The sequence below is a fragment of the Pseudopodoces humilis genome, chromosome 2 (assembly GCF_049639895.1).
Source record: "Pseudopodoces humilis isolate 2021_Gansu_Grassland_sample_001 chromosome 2, ASM4963989v1, whole genome shotgun sequence".
NCBI classification, from domain to species: Eukaryota; Metazoa; Chordata; class Aves; order Passeriformes; family Paridae; genus Pseudopodoces; species Pseudopodoces humilis.
In genome coordinates, this window is record NC_142201.1 from 21,397,864 (window position 1) to 21,417,112 (window position 19,249).

Consider the following 19,249-nt stretch of genomic DNA (forward strand, 5'->3'; position numbering starts at 1 on the left):
TCCGGCCCCGCGCTGCCCGGCCCGGCTCCGCCGGCGCCGCTTCACGCGGGGATGCGCCGCTCCTTCGCGGGGGGCTGTGGATGGAGATGCGGTTTCTGTAGCGCTGGGCTGGCTGCGGGGAGCCATTGGCTGGCGGCTTTGTGAATTTCATTCAGTTTGGTCCAATAGCGGGAGGAGAGCGCCTGGTACAGCCTGGACTTCTTCCCCCCCCTTCTCTCTCTCACCCCCCCAACCCCCCCCCCCCATCTCTCTCTCTCCCAGCTCGCCTTGCCTTGCAGATCAGTCTCTCCGCGGCTCGGTCTTTCTGCATAGGCAATCACAGCTCCTGCTTGCAGACTCAACTCTCCCTCTCGCACTGATTGCAATGAATTTTCTGCCTGAATGTAGGTCGCTTACATCCGAGAACACGAGTTCCCTTCAAATCCATTGTTGTTGTCTTTCTTCTTGTTATTTTTAATTTTTCCCCCCTTTCGTGGTCGTTGCATTCCTTTGGAGAAGCCAATCGCATTGGATTCCAAAAAGGAGAGCAGGAACCGTATGTGAATAATCCTGGCTGCATGATAGCCCGAGAGGATTTCCTGAAAGATTCTGGCTGTGTAAAAAAGACCCCTATCCTTCTGCAGCTATCCCAGTGTTAAGGTAGGACTACCAGATTTGCAGTTTGAGTGTTCATTTTCATATTTTTTTTCCTGTTGTTTTTTCTGTTCCCCCCACCCCTTTTTTTATTTTTTTCTCGGCGAGGGTGGGGGAAGAGAGGGAGAGGTGTTGCAGTTGGTACTCTGGCAAAGGGCGAGCAGTTTGCTGCAGTCGTCTGTGCTTTTACTTTTCACATCATGATAAAGCGATACTTTCTTTCTGACATTTCCACCATCATACGTGATCTTCTTGTCACATATGCATATTTATGCAAATTTATTTCTTTTTTACCCACTTTGGTCTCGTCCCTTATATCCCCCTTGCACCATAATTTGTTTGGAGGCATTTTGCTGCAATCAGCTATTTGGAAAGGCTCTGAGGTTCTGTGTGAGATGTTTACAAAGTAGCTTTGTCTTACAGGGAAATAAACAGAAGAGTGTGGAGGAAAGGAGGGAAAATATCTGCAGTACAGGCAGAGAAAGAAAGAGCGAAGCCACAGTTTCTTGCAAGCGCGAAGAGGGGCAGGAGCGGTACCTCATGCTCCGTGTGAGCCTGTGGTTTTCAGGGAAACACAAAACCAACACGTAGGGTTTTAGTTAACCACTTTCCCTGCCACCACCACAGCCACGAAAAAGCAAAAAGGGACAGGGACGGGGACGGCAAGGGGGGGCAAGGGAGGCGGCTGCTCAGAGGAAATCTTGGATCTTCTGGGATTAAGCTGTTCACCCGCTTTCGCTTAAGCTATTCTGTGGTGGGTTTTCTTTCTTTCCGCCCCCCCCCCCCCTTTTTTTTTTCCCCCTTTTCTCCTTTTCCTTCTCCTTCTTTCTCCTTCTTCTCCTCCTTCTCCTTTCTTCTTTTTCTTTCTCTATTTCCTTTCCGGGCACGGGTAAAATGCCCGCTTTTGTGATGGGCATGGGCTTCCGCACGTGATGGAGCGGAGACTGGCACTGGGGAGAGCCAGCGTGCGCGGACCGGTGGCGGGGGCGGGGGGGCGGGGGAAAAAGAAAAGGAGAAAAAAAGAGACAAGCACCAGCACCACTCACCCCCCCACACACATACTCCTCCCCAGCTCGGCAGAAAATCGGCTTCTCTGCAAAGCTGGGGAGGGGGCGGGCGAGGCGGGGGCTGGCGGCGTGAGGCGCCTCCGCGGCCGCCGTGCTTTGCCCCTTCCCCGCGGGAGAGGCGGGCAGCGGGCCCGCCCCGCCCCCGCGGGCGGGGGCGGCCCCGCCGCAGCCGCCCTGACGGACGGGGCCCGAGCAGCCGCCGTTCCGCCCGCCCGCCCCCGCACACATCTCGCCGGCGCGCAGGGTCGGGGCGGGCAGGGCGCGTCCCGCGCAGCCGCTGCGGAAGGGTGCGGAACACGGGCAGCGGGAGTGGGTCGGGTCGGGTGTCCCGCCGTCGTGCCCGGAGCGGGGCTAAGAATAGATGGCGTCGCGGCCGGGAAACTTGGCCGGTTTGGGCGCCCGGCGTGGGGGGGAGAGAAGTTTGCGGGGGACGCGGCGGCAGAGGCGGGGCGCGGCCGCCAGGTGGCGCTGCGGGCCCTTCCAGTCGCGCGCCCGCCGCGCCGCGGGGCCGTCCCGCGCGCGCCGCGGTCAGAGCGGGAAGTTCGGGCGTTTGCCGGGATCGGGATGGCGGCGGCAGCTCCCAGGGCCGGAGCGGCGGCGGAGAGCTCCTCCGGTAGCGGAGAGCTCCTCCGGCAGCGGAGAGCTCCTCCCGCGGCGCAGAGCTGCTCCGGCAGCGGAGAGCTCCTCCGGCAGCGGAGAGCTCCTCCCGCGGCGCAGAGCTGCTCCGGCGGCGGAGCCAGGTGTGAGGGAGCCGCGGTGCCCCGGCCGGGCGGTGAGCCAGGAGGGACGGCAGCTCCTCAGCTGTGGCTCAGGGTGCCTGTGCCCGGCTGTCTGCAGCCGCCGTGGAGCTACTGCCTTCGGTAGGGACTGCTGAAACGCACGGCCAAGTTCGGATGTTTGGTATTTGGAGAGAAACCAACACGGCCACAAAACCCCAAAATACACCCCCCACACCGCTCTTCAGAACACTCCTTTAACCTGATGTTTGATCTGTGTTGAAAGCAAACACTGAATAAATTCTAGTTTGGTTTTAAATTAATAACGTTAAGGACATACATGCATATGTTCAGGAGATTAGAATTCAAAGCTTAATTGGAGGAATTTACAGTTACACCATAATGGAAATCCTAAAACATAATGTATATCCTAAAACATAATACAACTGCTAATGCAGATCTCATGTATAAAAGGATAATATTTTTTCCCATATGTGGGACAAAAATTACGTTTTTATTAGATGTATAAATCCTCAGCACTGAAGAAATACACTGTTTGTCACCTCAAGAAGCAATTATTTCCACTAGTTTTAATTCCTAGATAAGAACACTGTTGTGCATTGTAAAATTGAACCGATATTATATGTCAAATGAACTCTGCATTTTATTTTCATTTCACTTACAATATACTTTATATTCTGTCTAATAATACCAATGTAGGATTCTATATGAATATCCTTTATATACATGTACTTTAAGGCAGGAAATTCCAAGTATTTTTTGCTTATATTGCTGAGTAGAAGGTTGTATGCATTGTCTTATGAATCATATTCCCATGAATCATTAAGGTTTGAGAACCATGAAAACATGTCATATCAGTTTCTGGTTACTCAAAACAGCAATGTCTATGGTGGCATGCAATTTTCTCAATAATAGAAAAAGACATTTAATTTTGACATAATATTTATAATTGTGAAATTATTAGTAATTTGTATATAAATGCTGCTATTATTACCCTTTATCTCTCTTTGTTCATATGCCAGTTTATCATATAGATCAAATTTTTTTTGGTGGGTCATGTGCAAGTACAGCCTATTAAGTTGCACCAAATACTAAAACTGAAATTCAGTTTGACATCCAAAACATCTTGGTCTTATATTCAATGAAAAATTAAAAAAACAGAATTCAAATTATCTCTGAATTAGCTTGGTTCTCAAGAGGATCCAGCTAATTCAGAGCTAATTAGAATTTTTTTTTTTTTTTTTTAATTTTTCATTGATGTAATGGCCCTTAGTTTTGGTCTCTACTGGAATACATTCATGCAGATAAGAAAATACATTTTCCTTCTGCGTTTCTGGAGGGATTGATTACTCACCCACTATTGTTTTAAAATGCAGCAACTGTATCACAAAAATGTAAACTGTAAATTCAAAAATACACAATTTTTTTTCTTGATCAGCAAAGCACAGTGATCAGTGTAATTTCTTTTAAAGTCATCACAATGCGAGCAAACAAATGCAAGCCTCATAGTGTGAACAGAACAGGCCAACTGGATTAAATTAGGACAAGGATAAAACTTGGAGGTTTATTGGAGATGCCATGCTAGCCTGTATATTTTGTAGTCTTCCAAATAATTTTGCTGATCCCATGTTCTTGGGCAGATCATTCACCTGAAAATGTTTACATTTAGTAAAAATGTCAATCCTAATGGCATCCTTCAGCTGGAGACCTGTCATGCAGAGATGAAGGCAAGAGGCAGAAAGAAAACCTATTTAACTGAAGCTTTGTATTAAAAATATTATATAGAAACAAGGATCTCTTTGGCCTTTTTCATTTTTCAACAAAAGATTGATTCAAGCAACACTTACTGATTGTTACATAGATGTTTGCACGTTTGTTTTTGACAGGTTCTCAATACAGCCTCCTCTTGGCCTTTCAAACACGCACACTGCTATTTGATGGCTGAATCACATAGTGTAAAGAACAGCTCCACCTGGGTAGGACAGGAATAAGCATCGTGCTATAACCAGCATATAATTTAGTCATTCTGTCGCTTGAAGACTTGTCATCAGGATTCAAGATCTCTTCTGCATGAGTAAATTGGTTAGTTTTGTGTACAGAATTACAAGGCTGTGAGTCTTTACAGAAATAAAAATCTAATAAAAAATAAAGACAAGCTGCACAAATCAATATAAGTGTCTCATGTCCAGCTGCAGCTATCCTCTGTCACAGTTCAACTCAGGTGCTCTCAAGCAATGTTTGTAAAGCATTTGTACTGTGAGCCATTTTGATCCTCACATCTGACAGGGTTATGTACTCAACTGTGTCACCTTTTAAGAGTTCTCCACTTCTCATTGTGTTTATTTTAGTAGTCCCCAGATTGGATTTGAAAGAAAAATAAAGAAGCACCAATAAAAAAACCCAAAAAACCAATGAGAAAAAACCACTTTGCTATCTAGTGGAGGAAAAGCAAGTAACAAGTTTTATTGGCAATACTTTTGGAAAATTTTTAGCAACAAGACAGGACACAATGGTAATAAACTTTTCACAAGTTGGATATAAGGGTAGAGAATAGAAAACTGAAAGATACCATTTATAGACAGTCAGCAGTGGTTGAATTTAAAAGGTAGGGAATTATTCTGGAAATTCCAGCAAGCTTAACCCTCTTTAAACCATGTAAACAAATAGGGATGAATTTTGAAGTTAAAGATAAGCTGTATATGAAACAGGGTTACTTTATGTCTTGCATGCATATCTGACATGAGAGTCTGAATAGAAGCAGCCCCTGTAGAATGCTGGCTTATCCTGTGAGATCTGCAGTGGGGCTTTAACCAGTGTCATGGCTAATTCAAACCGAATGCATTACCACATGCTGGAATGATCCCTAGCTAGGAATGCTCAGATTTGTACTGTAATAATCTAAAAATAAATTGTAGTCACTGATGTCACAGCTGTCTTCTGTGCTGAGCCCACAGACCACTCAGTGTCAGAGGATGTATTTCAGTAAGTGTATACCACTGGCGAGCTTCAGTGGAAGGTTAAGATTTTCCATGTTTATCTGTTACTTATGGACTAACTGAGATTTGCAACTTGATGGGGAGGCTGAGCCTTTTAAGAGAGGCAAGCTTTGAAAATGAGTGGCACTCATAAACTCTGCACTTACTGTTATGATTTCATATGTAGTATGAATATAAATAGAAATTTGTATTTACTTGTGTACAAATTTATTTTGAAATAAATTAAAAATATTTTTGAGATTTAGTTACATAGATCATTAAGACTAAGCCCCTTCAATGTTTCACCATAATAGATGACAGATGAAAGAATATTGGCATGATTTGATGGTAGCAAACTTCCATCTAGCAGTATTTTTTAGATTTGCATCTGTTGAATGCAATAGACGAAACAAGGTAGACCACTGCTTCTCCATTCAGACAGTTTAGGGGAAAGACTTTTCTTTTGTCCTCCAAGTGGAGGTAGTCATTGCCGATTAGGAAAGGTCTGGGACAGCCAGAAATGAAAGAGGACAATCATGAATAGGATTTCTGACCCGAAGTGTTAATTGAAGTGGGTCTGATGGCTTGATTATTTTGAAAAGTGCTTTTACTGTAGTATCTGTGGGCTGCAGGCCCAGTACAGACCTAGAAGGAACAGATTTTCAAGCTCTGTAGTAGTGTTACTGTCAGGTTAATGGTCTTTCCAGGACTGACCAGCGATCTTAGTCAGTGCCATCATGTGGTGATCTTGTGATATTGTTGTCAGACATAGCTGGGTAAGTGATCAAGCTTCTTGATGTGTTAACATCACTTTGGACCCTTAGTGAAAGATATGCAGTTTAATACCAACAAGTCTTTCACAAATCTGTTTAGAGAAATAGCATGGAGAGGGCTCAAATAAATTAGTTACATTTTATGTAACTGGGTTTCTTTTACAGTTTTAAACTCTGGTGGAAAGTAAATGAACAGACGTCAATAAATCACCTGCTTGGTAGGTTTTTTCCTCCAAAACAAATTTTGCAGTAATTATCTAAAAATACCTATTTGTACTATTCCAATAAACAAATACTGCATTATACATCACATTTTGGCTTCTGATACATAAAAGCCTTACTTGGTATCCATCCAAATGTAACAATACCAGGACAAAGCTGATAGCCTCTTTTGAAATAAAAGAATTTTGAATAGAGTCAGATTTCTGTTGTTTGTTCATATATCTTTGTTTTGTACTGATTTTTGTGGTACTTATTTTAGTCCTAAGTTTTGCCTAAATCTTATGCTTGGAAGTAGATGTGCCAGACAGTTTCTCTCCTCTTAAATAAAGTTTTTTGCACACACTACATAGAACTCTGCAATTAAAAAGAGCAGGGGTTTACTCAACAATTATTAATAGTAATTATGCAATTAAGAATTCTTTCTCTGAAAATAAATAAGCTTTTCTTCCCCACCCCCTACCCCCCTTCCTCTTTATTTTTTTTACTTACTTTACTCCAACATATATGTAATTTATCAATTACATACCACTTATCCATGAAATACCTCTTTTGAGTACTTTGTCATATTCAGAACAAATTATCTTGAAATTATATAACAAATATGTTTATTGTTTGAGATATGATTCTACCTTTTCTGATCTATTGTGAATGTTTTCCAGACACATCTTTTCAAATAAATTTTCAAAATTTTTCAAAAAAATTATATATTGTTCATGTAGAACACCATATAAGATATAAGCAGTATACTCTCTAATGTACAATACATTTTTATTCACTTTCTTACTGGACATAACATAAACCATTAACATGAAAAGACCTGTGCAACAGGACCAAGATAAATGAACCATTGACAGATTAGTGTCATTCAATGAGGTCTGTTGGATTCAGTGTAAAGATACCTGTTAATTTCAAAAGACTTTTGGTCAGGTTCTTGGAGAAAGTAGTATTTGGATAAAATGGCATGGAGTATTTCCATAGAGCTGGCAAGATCATATAGAATGCTTAAAAGTTTTCTCCCAACTTCCCATTAACTTCTGCTAATGAAATTGCCTTCAAACCTTTGTTTGAAAAATAAAAAAGAAAGCATAGGCTCTGAAAAGTAATGCATCTTTGTTGTAATGCAGTTAGGAAAAATGGTATGACCCAAAAAATGTACCCCTGAAAATGTAGAATTGTAAGTTTCTTTCCCTTGTCTTGTTCTCCCCAGTTCCCCTTATTGGTTGTGTAAATTCCCTCCACCCCTTTCCCCCCGCCTTCAAAAAAGGGTGTTTATCGATACCTCTTCCTCTTTCCCTCCTGCCATCTCACCCCAAAGGATCCCAAGAAATAAAGCTGTAACTGCCATCTCAGCTAAGGGAAAGAGCCTTGTTTTTAGGATCTCCTTTGGCAAGCTAATCTAACTCCCCCATCTCCCTGGCTGCTGCGGGGTGGACAGTGGTAGCAGAGAGGCAGGGTACATTAGAAATTATAGCACATCTCCATTCCTTCCTTGAAGAGCTTGTTATAAGAATGGATGATTATGCACACTAAAAGAGTATGCTAGATGATATAAGACCATCTACTGCCTCAACTCATGTTTTATTGGTAACTGTCTTTATAAAGACAAATGGTTATACAGACTTTGTTCCATCTGTGATTTCTTTCTGAAGTTTCTTGGATTTGCTCGTCAAAGAAACTGGGCGTGTGTTTGATGGAGTATTCACATCCAGTCTGTTCACCTTTTGATTAAGTTATCTCATTAGTTGTGGTGGTGCTCGAGTTTTTGCCAAGTCTTCAAACTAGCATTTTAATGCTGGTAAATAATTCTCCTGGATGTTCCATTGCAATGATTTTGGATCGTAGATTTCAGTATTATTTTATAGGTGATTTGTGACCAAAAAAGGGGCAAAAATCCTCTCATGGATTCCAGAATTATGTAAGAAGAGGTGAAGTCCATGTAAATCTTTGGTACATCTCCCATTACCAAAACTCTCTGACATTTATTAATTAGTAGGAATGCATCTGGATTTCATGGGATGTCTTAGGCAAAGAATGAAAAAATATTATAGCAACAACTAGAGGAAGAAGCTAATGAGTTGTTGTTGTATGAAATGTACCCTTCACCCAAACATTAGTGCAGATCGTCTAATGCAGCAATTCAGGAAAGCATTCATAAATCATAGTGTTTCTTCTCAGTCAGATACGTCATCACTGATTTGTTTGCTATAGTTTCCCAATCCAAATATATCTCTACCAACAATGTAATTATTATTATATCTGCCTACTGCATTTTATATCATCTACATGGAAGCAAAGTTCTCACTACACAATGGCGTGAGGGGAAGTAGAACTTTCTGCAAATTATGCACAGCTGGACAGATGAGCTGTGGTGCCTGAGGCTGTGAATTTGTATTAGCACAGCCAGCAGTAGGTCTGGTTCCTGAATTAGAAATGTTCAGTGTGTGTAGTTTTCAAATGTGCAAGTGGTGAATTTGGGGACAGATGATGTAGATGCAGTGGTTTTGACAGATTAAATAATAATGGTGTCATAACTGGAAATTCATTGTGGAGTTGGATGAGAGAGCTAGCATATTAATTTCATGTTCATTGTGATAATAGTTGATTTAATTCAGGTACACAAGTTCCAGTGCAGGTGGACTTACTGCTAAAATCTGAAGAGTCTAGCAGTTATTAAGAAAATGCATTTCTTTGTTTAATCTTACATTTATTATGTCTTTCTTTTTTCTTGTAGTTAACTGGGAGTTACAGTTTTTGAAGTCACGCTTCTTGTTTATATTGGTTTGATGTCATCTTTACATAGAGATGTTTCAAATACAGCGCCTTAAGAATATGGAATGCAGGCTATCAGGCAGTTACATTAAAGAAAAAAAAAAAGTAAACTAGAAGAGCCAGTAATCTTTTTATACTATTGTACTGTGAAAGGCATGCAGCATTGATTTATCTGCCCTGATCTGGTACAGAGGTGTGACATTACTGAATCGCAGGGGATTAGTGGTGCAGTTAGCACGTGCCATTACTTTTACACCAAGTCACTTTTACAGAGAGGCAGGAGCAAAAGTTCCTCCCTAGAAGAGCTGGCTGACCCTCTTTTGTTCTGTAGAGTAGCAATTGTGTATTTATCCTTGTAATTTTCAGTCTGTATTTTATTTTTCCTGTTGGCTTTGGAAATAAGATATTCTAGTGAATTTTCCTCTTGTCCAAATCTGTCTACTGTATAAAAGTTTTAGCTTGAGAAAACTTAAATTTTAGCATGTAGTTAGAATATTTTATTTTTTCTTTCTTCCTTTTCTGCAAGTTTTGTTATTGTTGTTTGTTTTTCTTTTTCTGTAACTTTTTAATTTGTCCTAGCATCCCAGAGACTGTGAAATGTTTCCCACTCATGACGTAATAAAGGTGTAATACTGGTCGCTACAATGACCAATAAAGTAGAAATCCCATTAACTCTTGGGTGATTTGCATTAGCTGTTCTCTTATGCTGAATTTAAGTGTCTTTTAATGAAAGATTTCTTGTTCTGGCAATGAAAATTACATTAGCAATGTAGAAGTTACACTACCAATGCTGTAGAAAGGACAGGAGATGGGAGCAGTTGTAATAGTGCCAGTGTGTTGAATTCTCTTCACTGTTAAATAGATAAGATTGGAAATCTAAATAAGCTTTGCATTTTGTATATAAGTAAATGATCACTGGATAATAACACTTCACAGAAACGTCCTTCTGTGGTAGATTTCATTTTCTGTTTGCCCCCAGAGAGTGGTTACTTGGTGAGGCTTGATACTTCACTGCTTCACAAAACCAGTTATAGCTGGTTTATTCAAGAGGAAACAAAACGTGTAAATTGGAGAAGATAGTGTCTGGAGCCTGAGACATCAATAAAGATGATGGAGAAATGGCAGTTTCATTTTGGGAGACAATTAATGGGTATCTTAACAGAAGTGGTAGCACTTGTAACACTACTTCTAGCTCTTAAGCCCTGAAAGCTAAGCACTAAGCATATTCATGTCTAAGATGAAGAGATTGCATATTCCAGTTCTAATCTTCTCCTCTGCAGAAGATAAGGATGCTTCCTGAATGACCTAACCTCTCCCTCTCTTACTCATCATCCCCAGCATGGTGGGGTGTTTTCCTTCTCTTGCTTATTACTGCCTCGAGAGGCCCATCCTAGTCAGTCTGTAAATGGGCACGGAGTCGCAGAGAGATGACCAGTGTCAAGGGAAGGTTAACATGATTCACTTCCATAGGAAAAGTACATGATGACACACAGGGATAGTACACACACAGGAGCATAGAGAGTATAGTGGTAGGAGGAGTGGCAGTTCATGTATTGTGTTGTGGAGAACTTAAACCAGCAGGATATAAATCAAGTTGGATTTACAGCAGGAGCTGATGCTTCTGGATATGAGGGTTTCATTTAGTCTGAGGGGGTACAATGTAGAAGTTACTGGTCAAGGTAAAAGTACAATTTTTAATATCATCATCCCTCTGTAGAAATCTTGCTTGTAGACTTTGAAATTGAGTCTGTTTCCTTCTGCATAGCATTTTAATTTTTTTTTTGTCCTAATAAAGTATTTATTGAAATAAAGCCAATGCTTTTTAAGGAAACCATATCCAGTGGTATCATCACTGAATCTATTTCTAGTTAGGAATGTTTGCTTGTTTGTTGTTTGGTTTTTTTTATGCTGTTTGTCCCAAGAATCATAAAAAGTCAGCTTTTTTATTTCATCTCAAGTACTTGGCTTTTTGGAGTGTTGGATATTTATTTTGCTTTGTTTTGTTTTGTTGAGGTTTTTTGGGTGGTTTTTTCGGGTCATTTTTGTTTGGTGGGTTTTTTGTTGTTGTTTTTTGTTGCTGCTGTTTTGGTTTGTTTTAGTTGGGTTTTTTTGTTTGTTTATTTTCTCACGTCCTTTTTTTTGTCTGTGTGCTTTTTTTTGGGTTGTTTTTTTTCCTCCACATGCCAAGTTTTACTATTTACTTGAAGTTTCTCAGAGAAACTAGTTTTGCAGAAAAGTGCATGAAGAATGTGAAGAAATTTACCTGGAATTATATAAAGACCGGCTTAACAAACTGTGGGTTTTAATGGTTCTGTCACTGGTACATGGGGGTGAGGGAAAGAAAATTAGAGTAAAATGTGCCTTCATCCTACTCATATACATCACTTAAAGATATTAATGTAATAGTTGATAAAGACTGTGCAGTTGCTGCTTAACCATTATTTCACATCTAAATTATAGTTACAAAGTCACAGTTACAAAACTTTGTTCTGATCACTTTTTAAAATAGAATTGTTATACTTTCCATAGCTCAAAATTTACTAAGAAGTAAAGCAGACAGAAGAAAGCAATTTTCTCCTCAGAGGTTGCAGAGTGCTGGTCTTTCATGTTCTTAATAAGCAAATTTCCCCTATTTATATAAATGGACATATTGCATATAACAGCAATTTGAGAGCAATTTTCCTTTGCTTGCTGTGAACTGTATATTTAAAAGATTACAAGCATGACTGAGATCTCATTAACTCTATTCTTTCATTGGTTTATACCATTGTCTTCAGTGACACTGTGCCTAATATCTGAGTGTCTAGAAGTATTTAGTGCCTTAAAAAATGATAGTCAGGTTTCAGGATTTCCCCCTCCTTTTGCAGCCAGCATCTCATCATTTAATGTATTGATTTGGCAGAGGTCTCTTTTCAACTAAGAAGAACTTGTTCTCTATGGAGTAAACTGTTTACCAGCCAGCTATATGTGTTTGCCTTAGCAAATCTGAGTGAAATGGTCCATCACAAATTCATGTTACTGCATTAACCTTCTTGACATTGTGACTCTGAAAAGTTAAGATGAGGATAGAGGTGAATGACAGGAGGTGGTGAAAATAAGATTCTTGAACATGATGCACACTTTACTGTGTGTAAATAGGCTTAGAACTTTAGTGATTTTAAAGATAAATTTATCTTTTACATTTATTTGTCCCCTTTAGATGATTCTTGTTATGATTCTTGTTAAACAGGAAAAGTATACTTTATCAGAATTTTAGTTCTTAATCCACACTAAATTCTAGTATGTACTCAGATTTTATGTTTAGACAGGCAGAAGCTGCAGGTACAGAAGGAAGAAAATGGATGGAAAAAACTTAATCACAACATTTTTTATTACTTCACACCAATTTATTTTTTTGCTCTGACATGTACCAGAATTGATTATTTATAGTACATACTTTCTATGAATAAATAAGCACTCAATTTTGTATAAGAAGCTATCTCAGACTAGAAGCAGTTTTTTAGAGAAGATTAATAAAAGTTTGGCTGAAGAATTCAACTTTGCAGAACAATATATTGCCTTTATTTGCAAAACCATAACAATTATTTCACAAAAAACCAAATCAAAGCGAAACAAAATGAAAAAAACCCAAACCAAAACAAAAAAAACAATTGGATGAAGAATCTAGACTTTTGATAGATTGTTACATGCTGTCCAGACACTTTCATATATCTTGAGAATAGTTTGTTTGGGGGACGGAGGAAAGAAACAAATGAATGAATTTACTATTAATTTTTTGTTTCTTTTTTCTTTCTTTGTTTAGTTTTTGTTTGGTTAATGTACTATATAAAGCAAAATGGATTTCAGATATCTAGACTGAATGTACCCCAACCTGCAACACCACTCATTCTTACTTCAGAAATGCACAAAATGGCCACTTTAGGGAAGGAGAGGAGGTGAAGATTTGAATCTAGCCCAAATACAGAATCAGAATATACCTCCAGCACTCAGACTGGGAAATGCTTTTAGATTCTCTGATCTGGATGTAACTGAAGCTGTGCCAGGAATCACTCTTGCTTATCCACCATAATTTTGAAAGTACTAAGTTCATGGACTGCCATGACACGGCTTGCGCAGAACAGCCAGGGGATCAGGCATAGCCAGCATGGGTTTAGGAAATGTAGGTACTGCTTGACCAATACGATCTCCTTTGATGACTGGTTACCTACCTAGTGGATGAGAGAAAGGCTGTTGTCTGCCTGGATTTCAATAAAGCCTTTCACACTGTCTCCCCCAGCATTCTCCTGGAGAAACTGGCAGCCCATGTCTTTAACAGGTGCACTCCTGGCTGGGTTGAAAGATGTCTGTATGACTAGGTCCAGAGAGTGGTGGTGAGTGGAGTTACACTTGTGTTAGCTGGCCACAAGTGGTGTTCCCGAGGGCTCAGTGGCAGGCCAGTCGTATTTCATAGCTTTATCGATGATCAAGTGCATTCTCAGGAGTTTGCAGAGGACAGCAGGTTGTGTGGGAGTTTGAACTGCTGGAGGGAACACTCTGCAGAGGGATCTGGACAGCATGGATCAATGGGCCAAGGCCAACTGGATGAGGTTCAGTAAGATGAAGTGCTGGGTCCTGCACCTCAGTTGCAAAAAACCCATGGGGGGCTTCAGCCTAGAAACAGGAAAGAATTTTAATTCTAGATTTTCATATGTATTGTTACACAAAGGATGTTAATCTCAATTGAAGTATGGCAAATTTTAGGTTCAAGTGTTGCATGTCTATGCACTACATATGGGGTTTTTGTATTGCAAAGTCTACAAAACAAAAGGTAAGGAAAGCTGAAGCAGGAGGGTGGACAAAACAGGGACCATTCTCACCTTAGTGATGGTTTTTCCCACAAGTACCTACAATACAACAATGCAAAGTATTGGGATTTGCAGTTGCAAGACTGTGATAATAACAACACAAGACCTGAAGTGTGAGAACATCAAGAGAAAAAGAAAAATTATATTATGGTGGGCTCTGGAAAACACTTGTTCAGTGGCTTAGATGATAGCTTACAGGGCTGTGAATTGCAGACCCTTGACATTACTGAGGTTGAGATACTAATTTGCTCAAGGCAAAACATGATTTAACAGCATTCATTAATGAAAAATTTGTATTGAATCACTTAAACTTAACATCAGAGTTATAAAAATAAGGATCATGTAGACTTAACTTAGAGCTTTTACCTGGATACTTGCTTTTTCTCAAAAAGGAAGAGTATAGAGAATCCTAAGATTATTATTTAGAATATTTCGGTATTTTTGTTTGTCTTTACCTTCCTCTAGGTAAAGACACTGTGTATCAGTAAGTACCTTTATCTTTAAACTATGTAGTGATCTTTTAAAACAAACCCTTATAATTTATTTTATGTTTTACTATATTCATCAAAATGGAACCAGTACTTTTTTGTATGCTGTTTGTAAGTACTAGGTGACTTTGTATCCCTTTATAACTTCTATTATTTGATAATGGATCCTTTGGAAGGAAGGATGTCCTCTCTTCCTAAGACTACATAATTTATCAAACAGTAATTGCCATGGTACATTTAGATGTACTATGACTTTGTAAATCATCACAAGAATTGCCTGATATCCACATTACCCAATGCCTCAAGGTATTCTAAAATACAAAATCTAGCCACAGGCATTAACAACACATACAGTGATTGCTGTCATATTTTGGTGCTGTTCCCAGAAATGCCACATTCAGAAGGTTGTACTTTGAGGAATGATGCTGCATAATCAGATGGCTAAATTCATTAGACACTGAAATACCACAACAGGGAGTACAGTGTTATCCTTGATGATGTTGGCTTTTGTGGTGGCAGACAGCAATACCCACAGAATTTCTTGACCAGGTTACCGACTGATTCAGTCTTTCAAACTTTTCCAAGCACTGGAATTTTTTTAATTTTTCTTTTTTTTTAGCACATCTTTTATCTTAGCTTCAGTTTTCTTTCCTGAGAAAGCATTGATAAAATGCAGAAAGTTTCTCAATAGTCTAGGTAACTACTTTGGACAATGAGATCAGCTGTTCAGTGGCTAGATGTCAGACTTATTATTTTTAGGGTTTGGCTGATACAAACTGAAGAAACTGAGAAATTGTGACTGTTAATTCTGGACTGTTCTGCTATAAGAAATAGGAAAAAACCCACAACCACCATCTCCCTCCTTCCCCACCACCCCCAAAGACCCCTTCTTTTACCATATGCCTAACTCATTAGTGGTGATGAGAGATCCTTACAGGGTTGCTACTCTGTTTCCCACTGTGAACTGTATATGTCCAGTAAGGCCATGACAATTTTTTTTGTCAAATGTCTACTAAATATATTGCACAAACTAGGAGAACTAGAGAGGAATGCATTTTAGTTTTAGTCCACATACTTTAGATAATCAATTCATACTCACATACGCTGAGCTTTATGACAGAAATTTTATGCTTTTTTTTCTACAGCTGGTTCAGTGAAGACTTTTGGTGAGGCAACAACAACCTCTGGATTTTAGTGATTTTCCTACTAGTAGATGAGCATCTTTCTCTCAAATACATCTCTATTAGATCAGTGAGGACTCTATCTGTCTGCCAGTGCTCTTTACTTCCTGCTAGTACACATTACTAGTTTAGCTCAGATGTCACTGAAAATCCTAGTTCTGAATCTTGGAAATGCTGTGGGTTTTGGTTTTCATTATGAAAATTTAGAGCTAAAGTTATTTGTTACTCATCTTTCAATCTAGATACTTTCAGATGCTGATCTTCTTAACTGTCTTGTAGGATTATCAAAAGTATATGCAGATGATTGGTAAGATTTTTCTGAAGTTTTTAAGTGAAAGACCTTCCTTGATTCCCCTGTGGGTTGGTTCATCCTGCATACCAGAAATCCATTTTCAAACTGAAGACAGTCATGTGCAAATTAGTTATTTTAGGTTCTCAATGCAATTTACAGGAATAATTAAGAATTCTGGGATGTAATTGACCTTTCTAAGATTTTCTTCAAAATGAGATTAAGCACTTGTGATTAATGAATGCATGAATTTGATCAGGTGAAACTGGATCAATTTACATTGTTCCAGAGACTATAAACTGTTGGCTTTCCTATACTAAGGCCTGTCTGAGACACACATATTATTGGTGAAGCAAAGGTCCCTTACAATTTATTGCTTTATTGTTATTTCTGTTTATATAAAGTTATAGATCTTGTTTTAAGATAGTGGACTCCTCTTTCTATGACTTACAGTTCTTGACGTTTGAATCTGCGTCATTCTCTCCAAACACATTTTCCTTACTAAGCTGTGGGACTGTTGGATGTCTGATAGGCTTGAATGCCATTGATAGTCTAGTATCTAGCCTTAATTTTAGGTTATTACTCTACCTATCAGAGGCCTGAATCATTAGACTGTATTCCTTTCTGAACTTTTGCATGCTAGCACATTTTTCAGTTTTTTGTGGGTTATTCGTGTAAAGAAATTTCACTCTTCTATTCAATATTGTCATTCAGTAGTTTTAGTTGTAGGTAAAAAATATCAACTACTCAGTTTTGATGTATTCAAATTGTTATGTATGAAAGAAATGGAGTATTTTATATGCTGATTACCTCCAAATACATTCTGTGTGAGACATCCTTTTGAAGAAATTTGTGGAGGTGTTTTTCAGGATTTTCAATTATTCTGAATGTAAAAAGGGTGAAAAAATTACAAGGGGTATAGCATCTATTTGAAATAATTATAATAGATATGTTTTACTGTGGCTGAATTTAAGGACTCAGACTATCATCTCTTATTCCTTTGCATGTTTTGCTAAGCAGAAAAGCTTAAGCAGAGGTGTGGCTAATTTTTTTAGGAGTGGTGAAACACAATGTAGAATACTTACATTTAGAAAACTAAGTTCACAATATAATCACTGGAAATTTCATATGTGTTTCAGAAGGAAAATCTCCACATTCACTGCCTGCTTAAATGTATTTAACACAAGACATAAAATTTAAACTTTCAAAAGCAGCAATAAAACGAGCAGCTTTCATTTCTAGCTAATACTGAATATTTTAAACCCCCTACTCTTTTTGGAATTATGAATTGCAGTATGAAAATTTGGAAGCAGAAGACTAGCTTCATTATTTATAATAATAGCAGAGCACATTACATCATTCTATTGACAAATAATTCTGTTTCAATATTTTACTGAAGGGTACCAGTGAAGGGAACAGCTAGTATAGTGGTTGTTGCAGCAGAGGTCTCTCCATTCAGCAGCAACTGTTAGTATTTCTCACATGAAAAGGGCTAAAGAATTAGACATATACAGATATACTGTTTTTTTTTTTTTAATTAAAATTAATGTTAAAAATATTTTTCAAATTTAAAAAAAATCAGGTTTTAATAAAAATAGAATTTGTGTATGTATATGTGCAGGTATTCTTTAACTCATGTCAATGTTTGGTGCTCTTTATTGTCTAACAAAATATTGCATGTGTCCACTTGATAATCTTGATGGCCTTAATGTAGACCTTTTTTATGAGTTATTTAAAAAAAATGAAACAAATGCAAACTCAAATTCTATAAAAAAAATGAAAAAAAGGTCATCTGTGACGGTCCTTTTACTGTGAACAACTCTCACTTGAATACTGTCTAGGGGACGTTTGTTTTTATAAGGGCATACATTGCAGGTGGATTCTTGAGTGAAGCACTAGCGTTATGTCATGCACCAATAATCAGATAGTGATAATCTCTGTTCACAGTTGGAAGTGCTTATATGGCAAGAATCTAATTTATAAAGCTTATAAGCTGTGTTTTCTACAAAGAGATTTTATTCATGATATCTTAAGTTCATTTTCAACTCCTGAGAATATTATTTTAAAAAATAAATAATTCAAAGTTAAAAGCTCTACTTAAAACTCCTGTAAGAGCTAAGAGCTGTATTTAAAAACAACAAGCATTTGCTCTGATACCCTGTTTTTTACTGAGGAAATCTAATATTTGATTTATTAACTTAAACCAGATGAAGACTACAATAAAGGTATTTATCACTTACCCATCTATGGGTCACAATTGCTTCTTAGACATGTGAATAGGAAAAAAAATAAGAATGAGAAAGAATGGGAAACTGGAATGCTTTTAAGTGTTTCTAATACAAATTATATATTACTGGAAGATTTAGTTTATTTGTAGAAACTTCAAATTTTTACTTGCATAGAGGATACCTTTGCTAGCATATTTACCTGTGGTTGGAAAAATCTTTATAGATTAGGGAATTACTTGTTGAAAAATAACATACACAACATTTAGAGCTTGCAGGACTTGAGAAAAACAAGGATTTTATTGCTTCAGGGGTTTGTCACCAAAGGGGTCTTTTGAGCTTTTTCAAAACTATTGAAGATCAGGCCACTTAGGTGCCTGGTGTGAGCTTATACTTTGTCATTATCCTTCCAACTTACAGCTTCTGCACACGTGTGTTTCCAGAGTCTGTGTGTACTCAGAGGAGTATTTCTACAAATATTTTGAAGCACTGTGCAACAGCTCCAAGTTACTGGATTAGTACACATCCTCACAGTGACATGAGAATGCTCTTCAGCCCTCTAGGGGCTGGTGCTTTGCTCAGGCAGAAAGTCCTCTGTTACCTGAACCATGGTCTTTGCATAGCACTACAATGCAGTATGTGACGTACCAGTTTTGTCAGAGTTAGCTTTGTTTCACTATGTGACTCAGGGTGTATCATCACTTCCTAGAGCTTATTGAGGTAAAATTTGTCTTGTGGTTTGCAAAGTGACAGCAATTTTGCATTTGTGGAAGAGACTTCTAAAATATGTTTCTCTTTAATGCTCTCCTTGAGACCTTGTGATAGTAATTATTGTCACAACCATGCTCTTACGTATGATTTATAATTTTCCAGTTGCAGCTATCAGCTATTATCAGAATTTCCTCCCAAAATTATGTGTACAATAGACTGCAGTCAAGTATGAGACAGCAAGTATAAGACTTGGATACGTGGACTTCTGCAGTTTACTGATCTCATGAGAACTTGTATTGACTTTGAAGGGCTCTGGATCAATCTCTTCATTTCTG

The 19,249-nt window shown here is 38.6% G+C and overlaps 1 protein-coding gene across 2 annotated transcripts in view; it reads left to right on the forward strand.

The window, feature by feature from the left end:
* Window positions 1–311: 311 nt before the first annotated feature.
* The window catches only part of NLGN4X (neuroligin 4 X-linked), a 160,645-nt gene continuing 141,707 nt past the window's right edge, over window positions 312–19,249 (forward strand). For both annotated transcript variants that reach the window (XM_088051086.1, XM_005516610.3), the window contains exon 1: window positions 312–639. The gene's annotated coding sequence lies outside the window, so the exon portion shown is untranslated. The remainder of the gene's footprint in view (window positions 640–19,249) is intronic.